Source organism: Phalangium opilio, unplaced genomic scaffold (genome assembly GCF_054372755.1).
Source record: "Phalangium opilio isolate 3A_F unplaced genomic scaffold, DU_Popi_V2 ptg000082l_1, whole genome shotgun sequence".
NCBI classification, from domain to species: Eukaryota; Metazoa; Arthropoda; class Arachnida; order Opiliones; family Phalangiidae; genus Phalangium; species Phalangium opilio.
Window position 1 is genome coordinate 15,782,008 of NW_028324189.1, and position 19,953 is coordinate 15,801,960.

Below are 19,953 nucleotides of genomic sequence, written 5' to 3' on the forward strand. Positions count from 1 at the left end.
GAACATATAACTTTTGGGCTTCCGTTGCGCAATGGTTAGCGCGTTTAGCTGTTAAAAGAAAGGATGGTGGTTCAAGCACACTCGGGAGCGGTGTTGTGAGATCTCAAATGTAACGTAAAAATCCAAAGTTTTTCCACAATACCTGACGGCCATTTATTTTCTTAGCTTCCATGGCTCAATGGTTAGCGCGTTCGACTGTCAATCGAAAGGTTGGTGGTTCGAGCCCATCCGGGAGCGGTGTTGTGAGATCTCAGATGTAACGTAAAAAGTCAAAGTTTTTCCACAATACCTGACGGCCATTTAATTTTTGGGCTTCTTTGGCTCCATGGTTAGCGCGTTCGGATGTTAAAGAAAAGGTTGGTGGTTCAGGCCCACCCGGGTGCGGTGATGTGAAGTTTCAAATGTAACGTAAAAAGCCAAAGTCTTTCCACAATACCTGACGACCATTTCAATCCTGAGCTTCCTTGGCTCCATGGTTAGCGCGTTCGGATGTTAACCGAAAGGTTGGTAGTTCGATTCCACCCGGGTGCGGTGTTGTGAAGTTTCAAATGTAACGTAAAAAGCCAAAGTTTTTCCACAATACCTGACGACCATTTACTTTTTGGGCTTCCGTGGCGCAATGGTTAGCACGTTCGGCTGTTAACCGAAAGGTTGGTGGTTCGAGCCCACTCGGCAGCGGTGTTGTGAGATCTCAAATGTAACGTAAAAATTAAAAAATTTTTCCACAATACCTGACGAACATTTAATTTTTGGGCTTCCGTTGCGCAATGGTTAGCGCGTTCAGCTGTTAAAAGAAAGGTTGGTGGTTCGAGCCCACTCGGGAGCGGTGTTGTGAGATCTCAAATGTAACGTAAAAATCCAAAGTTTTTCCACAATACCTGACGGCCATTTATTTTCTGAGCTTCCATGGCTCAATGGTTAGCGCGTTCGGCTGTTAAGCGAAAGGTTGGTGGTTCGAGCCCATCCGGGAGCGGTGTTGTGAGATCTCAGATGTAACTTAAAAAGTCAAAGTTTTTCACAATACCTGACGACCATTTAATTTTTGGGCTTCTTTGGCTCCATGGTTAGCGCGTTCGGATGTTAAACAAAAGGTTGGTGGTTCGGGCCCACCCGGGTGCGGTGTTGTGAAGTTTCAAATGTAACGTAAAAAGCCAAAGTTTTTCCACAATACCTGACGACCATTTATTTTCTGAGCTTCCATGGCTCAATGGTTAGCGCGTTCGGCTGTTAATCGAAAGGTTGGTGGTTCGAGCCCACCCGGGAGCGGTGTTGTGAGGTCTCAGATGTGACGTAAAAAGTCAAAGTTTTTCCACAATACCTGACGACCATTTATTTTCTGAGCTTCCATGGCTCAATGGTTAGCGCGTTCGGCTGTTAATCGAAAGGTTGGTGGTTCGAGCCCACCCGGGAGCGGTGTTGTGAGGTCTCAGATGTGACGTAAAAAGTCAAAGTTTTTCCACAATACCTGACGACCATTTATTTTCTGAGCTTCCATGGCTCAATGGTTAGCGCGTTCGGCTGTTAACCGAAAGGTTGGTGGTTCGAGCCCACCCGGGAGCGGTGTTGTTAGATGTCAAATGTAACGTAAAAATTCAAAGCTTTTCCACAATACCTGACGAACATATAACTTTTGGGCTTCCGTTGCGCAATGGTTAGCGCGTTCAGCTGTTAAGAGAAAGGTTGGTGGTTCGAGCCCACTCGGGAGCGGTGTTGTGAGATCTCAAATGTAACTTAAAAATCCAAAGTTTTTCCACAATACCTGACGAACATTTAATTTTTGGGGCTTCCGTTGCGCAATGGTTAGCGCGTTTAGCTGTTAAAAGAAAGGATGGTGGTTCAAGCACACTCGGGAGCGGTGTTGTGAGATCTCAAATGTAACGTAAAAATCCAAAGTTTTTCCACAATACCTGACGGCCATTTATTTTCTGAGCTTCCATGGCTCAATGGTTAGCGCGTTCGACTGTCAATCGAAAGGTTGGTGGTTCGAGCCCATCCGGGAGCGGTGTTGTGAGATCTCAGATGTAACGTAAAAAGTCAAAGTTTTTCCACAATACCTGACGGCCATTTAATTTTTGGGCTTCTTTGGCTCCATGGTTAGCGCGTTCGGATGTTAAAGAAAAGGTTGGTGGTTCAGGCCCACCCGGGTGCGGTGATGTGAAGTTTCAAATGTAACGTAAAAAGCCAAAGTCTTTCCACAATACCTGACGACCATTTCATTCCTGAGCTTCCTTGGCTCCATGGTTAGCGCGTTCGGATGTTAACCGAAAGGTTGGTAGTTCGATTCCACCCGGGTGCGGTGTTGTGAAGTTTCAAATGTAACGTAAAAAGCCAAAGTTTTTCCACAATACCTGACGACCATTTACTTTTTGGGCTTCCGTGGCGCAATGGTTAGCACGTTCGGCTGTTAACCGAAAGGTTGGTGGTTCGAGCCCACTCGGCAGCGGTGTTGTGAGATCTCAAATGTAACGTAAAAATTAAAAAAATTTTCCACAATACCTGACGAACATTTAATTTTTGGGCTTCCGTTGCGCAATGGTTAGCGCGTTCAGCTGTTAAAAGAAAGGTTGGTGGTTCGAGCCCACTCGGGAGCGGTGTTGTGAGATCTCAAATGTAACGTAAAAATCCAAAGTTTTTCCACAATACCTGACGGCCATTTATTTTCTGAGCTTCCATGGCTCAATGGTTAGCGCGTTCGGCTGTTAAGCGAAAGGTTGGTGGTTCGAGCCCATCCGGGAGCGGTGTTGTGAGATCTCAGATGTAACTTAAAAAGTCAAAGTTTTTCACAATACCTGACGACCATTTAATTTTTGGGCTTCTTTGGCTCCATGGTTAGCGCGTTCGGATGTTAAACAAAAGGTTGGTGGTTCGGGCCCACCCGGGTGCGGTGTTGTGAAGTTTCAAATGTAACGTAAAAAGCCAAAGTTTTTCCACAATACCTGACGACCATTTATTTTCTGAGCTTCCATGGCTCAATGGTTAGCGCGTTCGGCTGTTAATCGAAAGGTTGGTGGTTCGAGCCCACCCGGGAGCGGTGTTGTGAGGTCTCAGATGTGACGTAAAAAGTCAAAGTTTTTCCACAATACCTGACGACCATTTATTTTCTGAGCTTCCATGGCTCAATGGTTAGCGCGTTCGGCTGTTAATCGAAAGGTTGGTGGTTCGAGCCCACCCGGGAGCGGTGTTGTGAGGTCTCAGATGTGACGTAAAAAGTCAAAGTTTTTCCACAATACCTGACGACCATTTATTTTCTGAGCTTCCATGGCTCAATGGTTAGCGCGTTCGGCTGTTAATCGAAAGGTTGGTGGTTCGAGCCCACCCGGGAGCGGTGTTGTGAGATCTCAAATGTAACGTAAAAATTAAAAAAATTTTCCACAATAACTGACGAACATTTAATTTTTGGGCTTCCGTTGCGCAATGGTTAGCGCGTTCAGCTGTTGAAAGAAAGGTTGGTGGTTCGAGCCCACTCGGGAGCGGTGTTGTGAGATCTCAAATGTAACGTAAAAATCCAAAGTTTTTCCACAATACCTGACGGCCATTTATTTTCTGAGCTTCCATGGCTCAATGGTTAGCGCGTTCGACTGTCAATCGAAAGGTTGGTGGTTCGAGCCCATCCGGGAGCGGTGTTGTGAGATCTCAGATGTAACGTAAAAAGTCAAAGTTTTTCCACAATACCTGACGGCCATTTAATTTTTGGGCTTCTTTGGCTCCATGGTTAGCGCGTTCGGATGTTAAAGAAAAGGTTGGTGGTTCAGGCCCACCCGGGTGCGGTGATGTGAAGTTTCAAATGTAACGTAAAAAGCCAAAGTCTTTCCACAATACCTGACGACCATTTCATTCCTGAGCTTCCTTGGCTCCATGGTTAACGCGTTCGGATGTTAACCGAAAGGTTGGTAGTTCGATTCCACCCGGGTGCGGTTTTGTGAAGTTTCAAATGTAACGTAAAAAGCCAAAGTTTTTCCACAATACCTGACGACCATTTACTTTTTGGGCTTCCGTGGCGCAATGGTTAGCACGTTCGGCTGTTAACCGAAAGGTTGGTGGTTCGAGCCCACTCGGCAGCGGTGTTGTGAGATCTCAAATGTAACGTAAAAATTAAAAAAATTTTCCACAATACCTGACGAACATTTAATTTTTGGGCTTCCGTTGCGCAATGGTTAGCGCGTTCAGCTGTTAAAAGAAAGGTTGGTGGTTCGAGCCCACTCGGGAGCGGTGTTGTGAGATCTCAAATGTAACGTAAAAATCCAAAGTTTTTCCACAATACCTGACGGCCATTTATTTTCTGAGCTTCCATGGCTCAATGGTTAGCGCGTTCGGCTGTTAAGCGAAAGGTTGGTGGTTCGAGCCCATCCGGGAGCGGTGTTGTGAGATCTCAGATGTAACTTAAAAAGTCAAAGTTTTTCACAATACCTGACGACCATTTAATTTTTGGGCTTCTTTGGCTCCATGGTTAGCGCGTTCGGATGTTAAACAAAAGGTTGGTGGTTCGGGCCCACCCGGGTGCGGTGTTGTGAAGTTTCAAATGTAACGTAAAAAGCCAAAGTTTTTCCACAATACCTGACGACCATTTATTTTCTGAGCTTCCATGGCTCAATGGTTAGCGCGTTCGGCTGTTAACCGAAAGGTTGGTGGTTCGAGCCCACCCGGGAGCGGTGTTGTGAGATCTCAAATGTAACGTAAAAATTCAAAGTTTTTCCACAATACCTGACAAACATATAATTTTTGGGCTTCCGTTGCGCAATGGTTAGCGCGTTCAGCTGTTAAGTGAAAGGTTGGTGGTTCGAGCCCACTCGGGAGCGGTGTTGTGAGATCTCAAATGTAACGTAAAAATCCAAAGTTTTTCCACAATACCTGACGAACATTTAATTTTTGGGGCATCCGTTGCGCAATGGTTAGCGCGTTCGGCTGTTAACCGAAAGGTTGGTGGTTCGAGCCCACCCGGGAGCGGTGTTGTGAGATCTCAAATGTAACGTAAAAATTCAAAGTTTTTCCACAATACCTGACGAACATATAATTTTTGGGCTTCCGTTGCGCAATGGTTAGCGCGTTCAGCTGTTAAGAGAAAGGTTGGTATTTCGAGCCCACCCGGGAGCGGTGTTGTGAGATCTCTGATGTAACGTAAAAATCCGAAGTTTTTCCACAATACCTGACGGCAATTTATTTTCTGAGCTTCCATGGCTCAATGGTTAGCGCGTTCGACTGTCAATCGAAAGGTTGGTGGTTCGAGCCCATCCGGGAGCGGTGTTGTGAGATCTATGATGTAACGTAAAAAGTCAAAGTTTTTTAACAATACCTGACGGCCATTTAATTTTTGGGCTTCTTTGGCTCCATGGTTAGCGCGTTCGGATGTTAAAGAAAAGGTTGGTGGTTCAGGCCCACCCGGGTGCGGTGATGTGAAGTTTCAAATGTAACGTAAAAAGCCAAAGTCTTTCCACAATACCTGACGACCATTTCATTCCTGAGCTTCCTTGGCTCCATGGTTAGCGCGTTCGGATGTTAACCGAAAGGTTGGTAGTTCGATTCCACCCGGGTGCGGTGTTGTGAAGTTTCAAATGTAACGTAAAAAGCCAAAGTTTTTCCACAATACCTGACGAACATTTAATTTTTGGGCTTCCGTGTTGCAATGGTTAGCGCGTTCAGCTGTTAATCGAAAGGTTGGTATTTCGAGCCCACCCGGGAGCGGTGTTGTGAGATCTCTGATGTAACGTAAAAATCCAAAGTTTTTCCACAATACCTGACGAACATTTAATTTTTGGGCTTCCGTGTTGCAATGGTTAGCGCGTTCAGCTGTTAATCGAAAGGTTGGTGGTTCGAGCCCACCCGGGAGCGGTGTTGTGAGGTCTCAGATGTGACGTAAAAAGTCAAAGTTTTTCAACAATACCTGACGACCATTTATTTTCTGAGCTTCCATGGCTCAATGAGATCTCAAATGTAACGTAAAAATCCAAAGTTTTTCCACAATACCTGACGACCATATGTTTTCTGAGCTTCCATGGCTCAATGGTTAGCGCGTTCGGCTGTTAATCGAAAGGTTGGTGGTTCGAGCCCAAACGGGAGCGGTGTTGTGAGATCTCAAATTTAACGTAAAAATTCAAAGTTTTTCCACAATACCTGACGACCATTTTATTTTTGAGCTTCTTTGGCTCCATAGTTAGCGCGTTCGCATGTTAAACAAAAGGTTGGTGGTTCGAGCCCACCCGGGTGCGGTGTTGTGAGATCTCAAATGTAACGTAAAAATCCAAAATTTTTTTACAATACCTGACGAAAATTTAATTTTTGGGCTTCCGTTGCGCAATGGTCAGCGCGTTCGGCTGTTAATCGAAAGGTTGGTGGTTCGAGCCGATCCGGGTGCGGTGTTGTGAGGTCCCAGATGTGACGTAAAATCAAAGTTTTTCCACAATACCTGACGACCATTTCATTTTTGAGCTTCTTTGGCTCCATGGTTAGCGTGTTCGGATGTTAAACAAAAGGTTGGTGGTTCGAGCCCAACCGGGAGCGGTGTTGTGAGATCTCCCGGGTGGGCTCGAACCACCAACCTTTCGATTAACAGCTGAACGCGCTACCATTGCAACACGGAAGCCCAAAAATTAAATGGTCGTCAGGTATTGTGGAAAAACTTTGACTTTTTACGTTACATCTGAGATCTCACAACACCGCTCCCGGATGGGCTCGAACCACCAACCTTTCGATTGACAGTCGAACGCGCTAACCATTGAGCCATGGAAGCTCAGAAAATAAATGGCCGTCAGGTATTGTGGAAAAACTTTGGATTTTTACGTTACATTTGAGATCTCACAACACCGCTCCCGGATGGGCTCGAACCACCAACCTTTCGATTGACAGTCGAACGCGCTAACCATTGAGCCATGGAAGCTCACAAAATAAATGGCCGTCAGGTATTGTGGAAAAACTTTGGATTTTTACGTTACATTTGAGATCTCACAACACCGCTCCCGGGTGGGCTCGAACCACCAACCTTTCGGTTAACAGCCGAACGCGCTAACCATTGAGCCATGGAAGCTTAGAAAATAAATGGTCGTCAGGTATTGTGGAAAAACTTTGACTTTTTACGTCACATCTGAGACCTCACAACACCGCTCCCGGGTGGGCTCGAACCACCAACCTTTCGATAAACAGCTGAACGCGCTAACCATTGCAACACGGAAGCCCAAAAATTAAATGTTCGTCAGGTATTGTGGAAAAACTTTGGCTTTTTACGTTACATTTGAAACTTCACAACACCGCACCCGGGTGGGCCCGAACCACCAACCTTTTGTTTAACATCCGAACGCGCTGCTGTTAAAAGAAATGTTGGTGGTTCGAGTACACTCGGGAGCGGTGTTGTGAGATCTCAAATGTAACGTAAAAATCCAAAGTTTTTCCACAATACCTGACGGCCATTTATTTTGTGAGCTTCCATGGCTCAATGGTTAGCGCGTTCGACTGTCAATCGAAAGGTTGGTGGTTCGAGCCCACCCGGGAGCGGTGTTGTGAGATCTCAAATGTAACGTAAAAATCCAAAGTTTTTCCACAATACCTGACGGCCATTTATTTTCTGAGCTTCCATGGCTCAATGGTTAGCGCGTTCGACTGTCAATCGAAAGGTTGGTGGTTCGAGCCCATCCGGGAGCGGTGTTGTGAGATCTCAGATGTAACGTAAAAAGTCAAAGTTTTTCCACAATACCTGACGACCATTTAATTTTTGGGCTTCCGTGTTGCAATGGTAGCGCGTTCAGCTGTTAATCGAAAGGTTGGTGGTTCGAGCCCACCCGGGAGCGGTGTTGTGAGATCTCAAATGTAACGTAAAAATCCAAAGTTTTTCCACAATACCTGACGAACATTTAATTTTTGGGCTTCCGTTGCGCAATGGTTAGCGCGTTCGGCTGTTAACCGAAAGGTTGGTCGTTCGAGCCCATCCGGGAGCGGTGTTGTGAGGTCTTAGATGTATTGTAAAATCCAAAGCTTTTCCACAATACCTGACGGCCATTTATTTTCTGAGCTTCCATGGGTCAATGGTTAGCAAGTTCGGCTTTTAAGCGAAAGGTTGGTGGTTGTAGCCCATCCGGGAGCGGTGTTGTGAGATCTCAGATGTAACTTAAAAAGTCAAAGTTTTTCCACAATACCTGACAACCATTTAATTTTTGGGCTTCTTTGGCTCCATGGTTAGCGCGTTCGGATGTTAAACAAAAGGTTGGTGGTTCGGGACCACCCGGGTGCGGTGTTGTGAAGTTTCAAATGTAACGTAAAAAGCCAAAGTTTTTCCACAATACCTGACGAACATTTAATTTTTGGGCTTCCGTGTTGCAATGGTTAGCGCGTTCAGCTGTTAATCGAAAGGTTGTTATTTCGAGCCCACCCGGGAGCGGTGTTGTGAGATCTCTGATGTAACGTAAAAAGTCAAAGTTTTTCAACAATACCTGACGACCATTTATTTTCTGAGCTTCCATGGCTCAATGGTTAGCGCGTTCGGCTGTTAACCGAAAGGTTGGTGGTTCGAGCCCACCCGGGAGCGGTGTTGTGAGATCTCAAATGTAACGTAAAAATTCAAAGTTTTTCCACAATACCTGACGAACATATAATTTTTGGGCTTCCGTTGCGCAATGGTTAGCGCGTTCAGCTGTTAAGAGAAAGGTTGGTGGTTCGAGCCCACTCGGGAGCGGTGTTGTGAGATCTCAAATGTAACGTAAAAATCCAAAGTTTTTCCACAATACCTGACGAACATTTAATTTTTGGGGCTTCCGTTGCGCAATGGTTAGCGCGTTCAGCTGTTAAAAGAAAGGTTGGTGGTTCGAGCACACTCGGGAGCGGTGTTGTGAGATCTCAAATGTAACGTAAAAATCCAAAGTTTTTCCACAATACCTGACGGCCATTTATTTTCTGAGCTTCCATGGCTCAATGGTTAGCGCGTTCGACTGTCAATCGAAAGGTTGGTGGTTCGAGCCCATCCGGGAGCGGTGTTGTGAGATCTCAGATGTAACGTAAAAAGTCAAAGTTTTTCCACAATACCTGACGACCATTTAATTTTTGGGCTTCTTTGGCTCTATGGTTAGCGCGTTCGGATGTTAAACAAAAGGTTGGTGGTTCGGGCCCACCCGGGTGCGGTGTTGTGAAGTTTCAAATGTAACGTAAAAAGCCAAAGTTTTTCCACAATACCTGACGAACATTTAATTTTTGGGCTTCCGTGTTGCAATGCTTAGCGCGTTCAGCTGTTTATCGAAAGGTTGGTGGTTCGAGCCCACCCGGGAGCGGTGTTGTGAGGTCTCAGATGTGACGTAAAAAGTCAAAGTTTTTCCACAATACCTGACGACCATTTATTTTCTAAGCTTCCATGGCTCAATGGTTAGCGCGTTCGGCTGTTAACCGAAAGGTTGGTGGTTCGAGCCCACCCGGGAGCGGTGTTGTGAGATCTCAAATGTAACGTAAAAATCCAAAGTTTTTCCACAATACCTGACGGCCATTTATTTTGTGAGCTTCCATGGCTCAATGGTTAGCGCGTTCGACTGTCAATCGAAAGGTTGGTGGTTCGAGCCCATCCGGGAGCGGTGTTGTGAGATCTCAAATGTAACGTAAAAATCCAAAGTTTTTCCACAATACCTGACGGCCATTTATTTTCTGAGCTTCCATGGCTCAATGGTTAGCGCGTTCGACTGTCAATCGAAAGGTTGGTGGTTCGAGCCCATCCGGGAGCGGTGTTGTGAGATCTCAGATGTAACGTAAAAAGTCAAAGTTTTTCCACAATACCTGACGACCATTTAATTTTTGGGCTTCCGTGTTGCAATGGTAGCGCGTTCAGCTGTTAATCGAAAGGTTGGTGGTTCGAGCCCACCCGGGAGATCTCACAACACCGCTCCCGGTTGGGCTCGAACCACCAACCTTTTGTTTAACATCCGAACACGCTAACCATGGAGCCAAAGAAGCTCAAAAATGAAATGGTCGTCAGGTATTGTGGAAAAACTTTGATTTTACGTCACATCTGGGACCTCACAACACCGCACCCGGATCGGCTCGAACCACCAACCTTTCGATTAACAGCCGAACGCGCTGACCATTGCGCAACGGAAGCCCAAAAATTAAATTTTCGTCAGGTATTGTAAAAAAATTTTGGATTTTTACGTTACATTTGAGATCTCACAACACCGCACCCGGGTGGGCTCGAACCACCAACCTTTTGTTTAACATGCGAACGCGCTAACTATGGAGCCAAAGAAGCTCAAAAATAAAATGGTCGTCAGGTATTGTGGAAAAACTTTGAATTTTTACGTTAAATTTGAGATCTCACAACACCGCTCCCGTTTGGGCTCGAACCACCAACCTTTCGATTAACAGCCGAACGCGCTAACCATTGAGCCATGGAAGCTCAGAAAACATATGGTCGTCAGGTATTGTGGAAAAACTTTGGATTTTTACGTTACATTTGAGATCTCATTGAGCCATGGAAGCTCAGAAAATAAATGGTCGTCAGGTATTGTTGAAAAACTTTGACTTTTTACGTCACATCTGAGACCTCACAACACCGCTCCCGGGTGGGCTCGAACCACCAACCTTTCGATTAACAGCTGAACGCGCTAACCATTGCAACACGGAAGCCCAAAAATTAAATGTTCGTCAGGTATTGTGGAAAAACTTTGGATTTTTACGTTACATCAGAGATCTCACAACACCGCTCCCGGGTGGGCTCGAAATACCAACCTTTCGATTAACAGCTGAACGCGCTAACCATTGCAACACGGAAGCCCAAAAATTAAATGTTCGTCAGGTATTGTGGAAAAACTTTGGCTTTTTACGTTACATTTGAAACTTCACAACACCGCACCCGGGTGGGCCCGAACCACCAACCTTTTGTTTAACATCCGAACGCGCTAACCATGGAGCCAAAGAAGCCCAAAAATTAAATGGTCGTCAGGTATTGTGAAAAACTTTGACTTTTTAAGTTACATCTGAGATCTCACAACACCGCTCCCGGATGGGCTCGAACCACCAACCTTTCGCTTAACAGCCGAACGCGCTAACCATTGAGCCATGGAAGCTCAGAAAATAAATGGCCGTCAGGTATTGTGGAAAAACTTTGGATTTTTACGTTACATTTGAGATCTCACAACACCGCTCCCGAGTGGGCTCGAACCACCAACCTTTCTTTTAACAGCTGAACGCGCTAACCATTGCGCAACGGAAGCCCAAAAATTAAATGTTCGTCAGGTATTGTGGAAAATTTTTTTAATTTTTACGTTACATTTGAGATCTCACAACACCGCTGCCGAGTGGGCTCGAACCACCAACCTTTCGGTTAACAGCCGAACGTGCTAACCATTGCGCCACGGAAGCCCAAAAAGTAAATGGTCGTCAGGTATTGTGGAAAAACTTTGGCTTTTTACGTTACATTTGAAACTTCACAAAACCGCACCCGGGTGGAATCGAACTACCAACCTTTCGGTTAACATCCGAACGCGTTAACCATGGAGCCAAGGAAGCTCAGGAATGAAATGGTCGTCAGGTATTGTGGAAAGACTTTGGCTTTTTACGTTACATTTGAAACTTCACATCACCGCACCCGGGTGGGCCTGAACCACCAACCTTTTCTTTAACATCCGAACGCGCTAACCATGGAGCCAAAGAAGCCCAAAAATTAAATGGCCGTCAGGTATTGTGGAAAAACTTTGACTTTTTACGTTACATCTGAGATCTCACAACACCGCTCCCGGATGGGCTCGAACCACCAACCTTTCGATTGACAGTCGAACGCGCTAACCATTGAGCCATGGAAGCTCAGAAAATAAATGGCCGTCAGGTATTGTGGAAAAACTTTGGATTTTTACGTTACATTTGAGATCTCACAACACCGCTCCCGAGTGGGCTCGAACCACCAACCTTTCTTTCAACAGCTGAACGCGCTAACCATTGCGCAACGGAAGCCCAAAAATTAAATGTTCGTCAGTTATTGTGGAAAATTTTTTTAATTTTTACGTTACATTTGAGATCTCACAACACCGCTCCCGGGTGGGCTCGAACCACCAACCTTTCGATTAACAGCCGAACGCGCTAACCATTGAGCCATGGAAGCTCAGAAAATAAATGGTCGTCAGGTATTGTGGAAAAACTTTGACTTTTTACGTCACATCTGAGACCTCACAACACCGCTCCCGGGTGGGCTCGAACCACCAACCTTTCGATTAACAGCCGAACGCGCTAACCATTGAGCCATGGAAGCTCAGAAAATAAATGGTCGTCAGGTATTGTGGAAAAACTTTGACTTTTTACGTCACATCTGAGACCTCACAACACCGCTCCCGGGTGGGCTCGAACCACCAACCTTTCGATTAACAGCCGAACGCGCTAACCATTGAGCCATGGAAGCTCAGAAAATAAATGGTCGTCAGGTATTGTGGAAAAACTTTGGCTTTTTACGTTACATTTGAAACTTCACAACACCGCACCCGGGTGGGCCCGAACCACCAACCTTTTGTTTAACATCCGAACGCGCTAACCATGGAGCCAAAGAAGCCCAAAAATTAAATGGTCGTCAGGTATTGTGAAAAACTTTGACTTTTTAAGTTACATCTGAGATCTCACAACACCGCTCCCGGATGGGCTCGAACCACCAACCTTTCGCTTAACAGCCGAACGCGCTAACCATTGAGCCATGGAAGCTCAGAAAATAAATGGCCGTCAGGTATTGTGGAAAAACTTTGGATTTTTACGTTACATTTGAGATCTCACAACACCGCTCCCGAGTGGGCTCGAACCACCAACCTTTCTTTTAACAGCTGAACGCGCTAACCATTGCGCAACGGAAGCCCAAAAATTAAATGTTCGTCAGGTATTGTGGAAAAATTTTTTAATTTTTACGTTACATTTGAGATCTCACAACACCGCTGCCGAGTGGGCTCGAACCACCAACCTTTCGGTTAACAGCCGAACGTGCTAACCATTGCGCCACGGAAGCCCAAAAAGTAAATGGTCGTCAGGTATTGTGGAAAAACTTTGGCTTTTTACGTTACATTTGAAACTTCACAACACCGCACCCGGGTGGAATCGAACTACCAACCTTTCGGTTAACATCCGAACGCGCTAACCATGGAGCCAAGGAAGCTCAGGAATGAAATGGTCGTCAGGTATTGTGGAAAGACTTTGGCTTTTTACGTTACATTTGAAACTTCACATCACCGCACCCGGGTGGGCCTGAACCACCAACCTTTTCTTTAACATCCGAACGCGCTAACCATGGAGCCAAAGAAGCCCAAAAATTAAATGGCCGTCAGGTATTGTGGAAAAACTTTGACTTTTTACGTTACATCTGAGATCTCACAACACCGCTCCCGGATGGGCTCGAACCACCAACCTTTCGATTGACAGTCGAACGCGCTAACCATTGAGCCATGGAAGCTCAGAAAATAAATGGCCGTCAGGTATTGTGGAAAAACTTTGGATTTTTACGTTACATTTGAGATCTCACAACACCGCTCAAGAGTGTGCTTGAACCACCATCCTTTCTTTTAACAGCTAAACGCGCTAACCATTGCGCAACGGAAGCCCCAAAAATTAAATGTTCGTCAGGTATTGTGGAAAAACTTTGGATTTTTAAGTTACATTTGAGATCTCACAACACCGCTCCCGAGTGGGCTCGAACCACCTACCTTTCTCTTAACAGCTGAACGCGCTAACCATTGCGCAACGGAAGCCCAAAAGTTATATGTTCGTCAGGTATTGTGGAATAGCTTTGAATTTTTACGTTACATTTGACATCTAACAACACCGCTCCCGGGTGGGCTCGAACCACCAACCTTTCGGTTAACAGCCGAACGCGCTAACCATTGAGCCATGGAAGCTCAGAAAATAAATGGTCGTCAGGTATTGTGGAAAAACTTTGACTTTTTACGTCACATCTGAGACCTCACAACACCGCTCCCGGGTGGGCTCGAACCACCAACCTTTCGATTAACAGCCGAACGCGCTAACCATTGAGCCATGGAAGCTCAGAAAATAAATGGTCGTCAGGTATTGTGGAAAAACTTTGACTTTTTACGTCACATCTGAGACCTCACAACACCGCTCCCGGGTGGGCTCGAACCACCAACCTTTCGATTAACAGCCGAACGCGCTAACCATTGAGCCATGGAAGCTCAGAAAATAAATGGTCGTCAGGTATTGTGGAAAAACTTTGGCTTTTTACGTTACATTTGAAACTTCACAACACCGCACCCGGGTGGGCCCGAACCACCAACCTTTTGTTTAACATCCGAACGCGCTAACCATGGAGCCAAAGAAGCCCAAAAATTAAATGGTCGTCAGGTATTGTGAAAAACTTTGACTTTTTAAGTTACATCTGAGATCTCACAACACCGCTCCCGGATGGGCTCGAACCACCAACCTTTCGCTTAACAGCCGAACGCGCTAACCATTGAGCCATGGAAGCTCAGGAATGAAATGGTCGTCAGGTATTGTGGAAAGACTTTGGCTTTTTACGTTACATTTGAAACTTCACATCACCGCACCCGGGTGGGCCTGAACCACCAACCTTTTCTTTAACATCCGAACGCGCTAACCATGGAGCCAAAGAAGCCCAAAAATTAAATGGCCGTCAGGTATTGTGGAAAAACTTTGACTTTTTACGTTACATCTGAGATCTCACAACACCGCTCCCGGATGGGCTCGAACCACCAACCTTTCGATTGACAGTCGAACGCGCTAACCATTGAGCCATGGAAGCTCAGAAAATAAATGGCCGTCAGGTATTGTGGAAAAACTTTGGATTTTTACGTTACATTTGAGATCTCACAACACCGCTCAAGAGTGTGCTTGAACCACCATCCTTTCTTTTAACAGCTAAACGCGCTAACCATTGCGCAACGGAAGCCCCAAAAATTAAATGTTCGTCAGGTATTGTGGAAAAACTTTGGATTTTTAAGTTACATTTGAGATCTCACAACACCGCTCCCGAGTGGGCTCGAACCACCTACCTTTCTCTTAACAGCTGAACGCGCTAACCATTGCGCAACGGAAGCCCAAAAGTTATATGTTCGTCAGGTATTGTGGAATAGCTTTGAATTTTTACGTTACATTTGACATCTAACAACACCGCTCCCGGGTGGGCTCGAACCACCAACCTTTCGGTTAACAGCCGAACGCGCTAACCATTGAGCCATGGAAGCTCAGAAAATAAATGGTCGTCAGGTATTGTGGAAAAACTTTGACTTTTTACGTCACATCTGAGACCTCACAACACCGCTCCCGGGTGGGCTCGAACCACCAACCTTTCGATTAACAGCCGAACGCGCTAACCATTGAGCCATGGAAGCTCAGAAAATAAATGGTCGTCAGGTATTGTGGAAAAACTTTGACTTTTTACGTCACATCTGAGACCTCACAACACCGCTCCCGGGTGGGCTCGAACCACCAACCTTTCGATTAACAGCCGAACGCGCTAACCATTGAGCCATGGAAGCTCAGAAAATAAATGGTCGTCAGGTATTGTGGAAAAACTTTGGCTTTTTACGTTACATTTGAAACTTCACAACACCGCACCCGGGTGGGCCCGAACCACCAACCTTTTGTTTAACATCCGAACGCGCTAACCATGGAGCCAAAGAAGCCCAAAAATTAAATGGTCGTCAGGTATTGTGAAAAACTTTGACTTTTTAAGTTACATCTGAGATCTCACAACACCGCTCCCGGATGGGCTCGAACCACCAACCTTTCGCTTAACAGCCGAACGCGCTAACCATTGAGCCATGGAAGCTCAGAAAATAAATGGCCGTCAGGTATTGTGGAAAAACTTTGGATTTTTACGTTACATTTGAGATCTCACAACACCGCTCCCGAGTGGGCTCGAACCACCAACCTTTCTTTTAACAGCTGAACGCGCTAACCATTGCGCAACGGAAGCCCAAAAATTAAATGTTCGTCAGGTATTGTGGAAAAATTTTTTAATTTTTACGTTACATTTGAGATCTCACAACACCGCTGCCGAGTGGGCTCGAACCACCAACCTTTCGGTTAACAGCCGAACGTGCTAACCATTGCGCCACGGAAGCCCAAAAAGTAAATGGTCGTCAGGTATTGTGGAAAAACTTTGGCTTTTTACGTTACATTTGAAACTTCACAACACCGCACCCGGGTGGAATCGAACTACCAACCTTTCGGTTAACATCCGAACGCGCTAACCATGGAGCCAAGGAAGCTCAGGAATGAAATGGTCGTCAGGTATTGTGGAAAGACTTTGGCTTTTTACGTTACATTTGAAACTTCACATCACCGCACCCGGGTGGGCCTGAACCACCAACCTTTTCTTTAACATCCGAACGCGCTAACCATGGAGCCAAAGAAGCCCAAAAATTAAATGGCCGTCAGGTATTGTGGAAAAACTTTGACTTTTTACGTTACATCTGAGATCTCACAACACCGCTCCCGGATGGGCTCGAACCACCAACCTTTCGATTGACAGTCGAACGCGCTAACCATTGAGCCATGGAAGCTCAGAAAATAAATGGCCGTCAGGTATTGTGGAAAAACTTTGGATTTTTACGTTACATTTGAGATCTCACAACACCGCTCCCGAGTGTGCTTGAACCACCATCCTTTCTTTTAACAGCTAAACGCGCTAACCATTGCGCAACGGAAGCCCCAAAAATTAAATGTTCGTCAGGTATTGTGGAAAAACTTTGGATTTTTAACTTACATTTGAGATCTCACAACACCGCTCCCGAGTGGGCTCGAACCACCAACCTTTCGGTTAACAGCCGAACGCGCTAACCATTGAGCCATGGAAGCTCAGAAAATAAATGGTCTTCAGGTATTGTGGAAAAACTTTGGCTTTTTACGTTACATTTGAAACTTCACAACACCGCACCCGGGTGGGCCCGAACCACCAACCTTTTGTTTAACATCCGAACGCGCTAACCATGGAGCCAAAGAAGCCCAAAAATTAAATGGTCGTCAGGTATTGTGGAAAAACTTTGACTTTTTAAGTTACATCTGAGATCTCACAACACCGCTCCCGGATGGGCTCGAACCACCAACCTTTCGCTTAACAGCCGAACGCGCTAACCATTGAGCCATGGAAGCTCAGAAAATAAATGGCCGTCAGGTATTGTGGAAAAACTTTGGATTTTTACGTTACATTTGAGATCTCACAACACCGCTCCCGAGTGGGCTCGAACCACCAACCTTTCTTTCAACAGCTGAACGCGCTAACCATTGCGCAACGGAAGCCCAAAAATTAAATGTTCGTCAGTTATTGTGGAAAATTTTTTTAATTTTTACGTTACATTTGAGATCTCACAACACCGCTCCCGAGTGGGCTCGAACCACCAACCTTTCTCTTAACAGCTGAACGCGCTAGCCATTGCGCAACGGAAGCCCAAAAATTATATGTTCGTCAGGTATTGTGGAAAAACTTTGGCTTTTTACGTTACATTTGAGATCTCACATCACCGCTCCCGGGTGGGCTCGAACCACCAACCTTTCGATTAACAGCCGAACGCGCTAACCATTGAGCCATGGACGCTCAAAAATTAAATGGCCGTCAGGTATTGTGGGAAAACTTTGACTTTTTACGTTACATCTGAGATCTCACAACACCGCTCCCGGATGGGCTCGAACCACCAACCTTTCGCTTAACAGCCGAACGCGCTAACCATTGAGCCATGGAAGCTCAGAAAATAAATGGCCGTCAGGTATTGTGGAAAAACTTTGGATTTTTACGTTACATTTGAGATCTCACAACACCGCTCCCGAGTGGGCTCGAACCACCAACCTTTCTTTCAACAGCTGAACGCGCTAACCATTGCGCAACGGAAGCCCAAAAATTAAATGTTCGTCAGTTATTGTGGAAAATTTTTTTAATTTTTACGTTACATTTGAGATCTCACAACACCGCTCCCGAGTGGGCTCGAACCACCAACCTTTCTCTTAACAGCTGAACGCGCTAGCCATTGCGCAACGGAAGCCCAAAAATTATATGTTCGTCAGGTATTGTGGAAAAACTTTGGCTTTTTACGTTACATTTGAGATCTCACATCACCGCTCCCGGGTGGGCTCGAACCACCAACCTTTCGATTAACAGCCGAACGCGCTAACCATTGAGCCATGGAAGCTCAGAAAATAAATGGTCGTCAGGTATTGTGGAAAAACTTTGACTTTTTACGTCACATCTGAGACCTCACAACACCGCTCCCGGGTGGGCTCGAACCACCAACCTTTCGATTAACAGCTGAACGCGCTAACCATTGCAACACGGAAGCCCAAAAATTAAATGTTCGTCAGGTATTGTGGAAAAACTTTGGATTTTTACGTTACATCAGAGATCTCACAACACCGCTCCCGGGTGGGCTCGAACCACCAACCTTTCGATTAACAGCTGAACGCGCTAACCATTGCAACACGGTAGCCCAAAAATTAAATGTTCGTCAGGTATTGTGAAAGACTTTGGCTTTTTACGTTACATTTGAAACTTCACAACACCGCACCCGGGTGGGCCTGAATCACCAACCTTTTCTTTAACATCCGAACGCGCTAACCACGGAGCCAAAGAAGCCCAAAAATTAAATGGTCGTCAGGTATTGTGGAAAAACTTTGACTTTTTACGTTACATCTGAGATCTCACAACACCGCTCCCGGATGGGCTCGAACCACCAACCTTTCGATTGACTGTCGAACGCGCTAACCATTGAGCCATGGAAGCTCAGAAAATAAATGGCCGTCAGGTATTATGGAAAAACTTTGACTTTTTACGTCACATCTGAGACCTCACAACACCGCTCCCGGGTGGGCTCGAACCACCAACCTTTCGATTAACAGCTGAACGCGCTAACCATTGCAACACGGAAGCCCAAAAATTAAATGTTCGTCAGGTATTGTGGAAAAACTTTGACTTTTTACGTTACATCAGAGATCTCACAACACCGCTCCCGGGTGGCCTCGAAATAACAACCTTTCGATTAACAGCTGAACGCGCTAACCATTGCAACACGGAAGCCCAAAAATTAAATGTTCGTCAGGTATTGTGGAAAAACTTTGGCTTTTTACGTTACATTTGAAACTTCACAACACCGCACCCGGGTGGTCCCGAACCACCAACCTTTTGTTTAACATCCGAACGCGCTAACCATGGAGCCAAAGAAGCCCAAAAATTAAATGGTCGTCAGGTATTGTGGAAAAACTTTGACTTTTTAAGTTACATCTGAGATCTCACAACACCGCTCCCGGATGGGCTACAACCACCAACCTTTCGCTTAACAGCCGAACTTGCTAACCATTGAGCCATGGAAGCTCAGAAAATAAATGGCCGTCAGGTATTGTGGAAAAACTTTGGATTTTACAATACATCTAAGACCTCACAACACCGCTCCCGGATGGGCTCGAACCACCAACCTTTCGGTTAACAGCCGAACGCGCTAACCATTGCGCAACGGAAGCCCAAAAATTAAATGTTCGTCAGGTATTGTGGAAAAGCTTTGGATTTTTACGTTACATTTGAGATCTCACAACACCGCTCCCGGGTGGGCTCGAACCACCAACCTTTCGGTTAACAGCCGAACGCGCTAACCATTGAGCCTTGGAAGCCCAAAAATTAAATGTTCGTCAGGTATTGTGGAAAAACTTTGGATTTTTACGTTACATCTGAGATCTCACAACACCGCTCCCGGGTGGGCTCGAACCACCAACCTTTCGATTGACAGTCGATCGCGCTAACCATTGAGCCATGGAAGCTCAGAAAATAAATGGCCGTCAGGTATTGTGGAAAAACTTTGGATTTTTACGTTACATTTGAGATCTCACAACACCGCTCCCGGGTGGGCTCGAACCACCAACCTTTCGATTGACAGTCAAACGCGCTAACCATTGAGCCATGGAAGCTCACAAAATAAATGGCCGTCAGGTATTGTGGAAAAACTTTGGATTTTTACGTTACATTTGAGATCTCACAACACCGCTCCCGAGTGTGCTCGAACCACCAACCTT

At 45.7% G+C, this 19,953-nt stretch overlaps 18 non-coding genes across 18 annotated transcripts; 9 read left to right on the forward strand and 9 right to left on the reverse strand.

Annotated features, from left to right (window-relative positions):
- The first annotated feature begins 164 nt into the window (after positions 1–164).
- TRNAD-GUC (transfer RNA aspartic acid (anticodon GUC)) lies at positions 165–237 on the forward strand. The gene has a single exon. It is a non-coding gene; the product is annotated as a tRNA-Asp (tRNA).
- A 1,692-nt stretch (positions 238–1,929) lies between these two features.
- TRNAD-GUC (transfer RNA aspartic acid (anticodon GUC)) lies at positions 1,930–2,002 on the forward strand. The gene has a single exon. It is a non-coding gene; the product is annotated as a tRNA-Asp (tRNA).
- A 1,545-nt stretch (positions 2,003–3,547) lies between these two features.
- Positions 3,548–3,620, forward strand: TRNAD-GUC (transfer RNA aspartic acid (anticodon GUC)). Its single transcript has one exon. It is a non-coding gene; the product is annotated as a tRNA-Asp (tRNA).
- Positions 3,621–5,165: 1,545 nt separating this feature from the next.
- Positions 5,166–5,238, forward strand: TRNAD-GUC (transfer RNA aspartic acid (anticodon GUC)). Its single transcript has one exon. It is a non-coding gene; the product is annotated as a tRNA-Asp (tRNA).
- Positions 5,239–6,651: 1,413 nt separating this feature from the next.
- On the reverse strand, positions 6,652–6,724 carry TRNAD-GUC (transfer RNA aspartic acid (anticodon GUC)). The gene has a single exon. It is a non-coding gene; the product is annotated as a tRNA-Asp (tRNA).
- A 74-nt stretch (positions 6,725–6,798) lies between these two features.
- Positions 6,799–6,871, reverse strand: TRNAD-GUC (transfer RNA aspartic acid (anticodon GUC)). The gene has a single exon. It is a non-coding gene; the product is annotated as a tRNA-Asp (tRNA).
- Positions 6,872–7,409: 538 nt separating this feature from the next.
- TRNAD-GUC (transfer RNA aspartic acid (anticodon GUC)) lies at positions 7,410–7,482 on the forward strand. The gene has a single exon. It is a non-coding gene; the product is annotated as a tRNA-Asp (tRNA).
- A 74-nt stretch (positions 7,483–7,556) lies between these two features.
- Positions 7,557–7,629, forward strand: TRNAD-GUC (transfer RNA aspartic acid (anticodon GUC)). The gene has a single exon. It is a non-coding gene; the product is annotated as a tRNA-Asp (tRNA).
- Positions 7,630–8,878: 1,249 nt separating this feature from the next.
- On the forward strand, positions 8,879–8,951 carry TRNAD-GUC (transfer RNA aspartic acid (anticodon GUC)). The gene has a single exon. It is a non-coding gene; the product is annotated as a tRNA-Asp (tRNA).
- Positions 8,952–9,466: 515 nt separating this feature from the next.
- TRNAD-GUC (transfer RNA aspartic acid (anticodon GUC)) lies at positions 9,467–9,539 on the forward strand. The gene has a single exon. It is a non-coding gene; the product is annotated as a tRNA-Asp (tRNA).
- Positions 9,540–9,613: 74 nt separating this feature from the next.
- Positions 9,614–9,686, forward strand: TRNAD-GUC (transfer RNA aspartic acid (anticodon GUC)). The gene has a single exon. It is a non-coding gene; the product is annotated as a tRNA-Asp (tRNA).
- A 2,001-nt stretch (positions 9,687–11,687) lies between these two features.
- Positions 11,688–11,760, reverse strand: TRNAD-GUC (transfer RNA aspartic acid (anticodon GUC)). Its single transcript has one exon. It is a non-coding gene; the product is annotated as a tRNA-Asp (tRNA).
- Positions 11,761–13,305: 1,545 nt separating this feature from the next.
- Positions 13,306–13,378, reverse strand: TRNAD-GUC (transfer RNA aspartic acid (anticodon GUC)). The gene has a single exon. It is a non-coding gene; the product is annotated as a tRNA-Asp (tRNA).
- Positions 13,379–14,628: 1,250 nt separating this feature from the next.
- On the reverse strand, positions 14,629–14,701 carry TRNAD-GUC (transfer RNA aspartic acid (anticodon GUC)). Its single transcript has one exon. It is a non-coding gene; the product is annotated as a tRNA-Asp (tRNA).
- A 1,692-nt stretch (positions 14,702–16,393) lies between these two features.
- Positions 16,394–16,466, reverse strand: TRNAD-GUC (transfer RNA aspartic acid (anticodon GUC)). Its single transcript has one exon. It is a non-coding gene; the product is annotated as a tRNA-Asp (tRNA).
- A 2,134-nt stretch (positions 16,467–18,600) lies between these two features.
- On the reverse strand, positions 18,601–18,673 carry TRNAD-GUC (transfer RNA aspartic acid (anticodon GUC)). The gene has a single exon. It is a non-coding gene; the product is annotated as a tRNA-Asp (tRNA).
- Positions 18,674–19,628: 955 nt separating this feature from the next.
- Positions 19,629–19,701, reverse strand: TRNAD-GUC (transfer RNA aspartic acid (anticodon GUC)). Its single transcript has one exon. It is a non-coding gene; the product is annotated as a tRNA-Asp (tRNA).
- Positions 19,702–19,775: 74 nt separating this feature from the next.
- Positions 19,776–19,848, reverse strand: TRNAD-GUC (transfer RNA aspartic acid (anticodon GUC)). The gene has a single exon. It is a non-coding gene; the product is annotated as a tRNA-Asp (tRNA).
- Between the last annotated feature and the right edge of the window lie 105 nt (positions 19,849–19,953).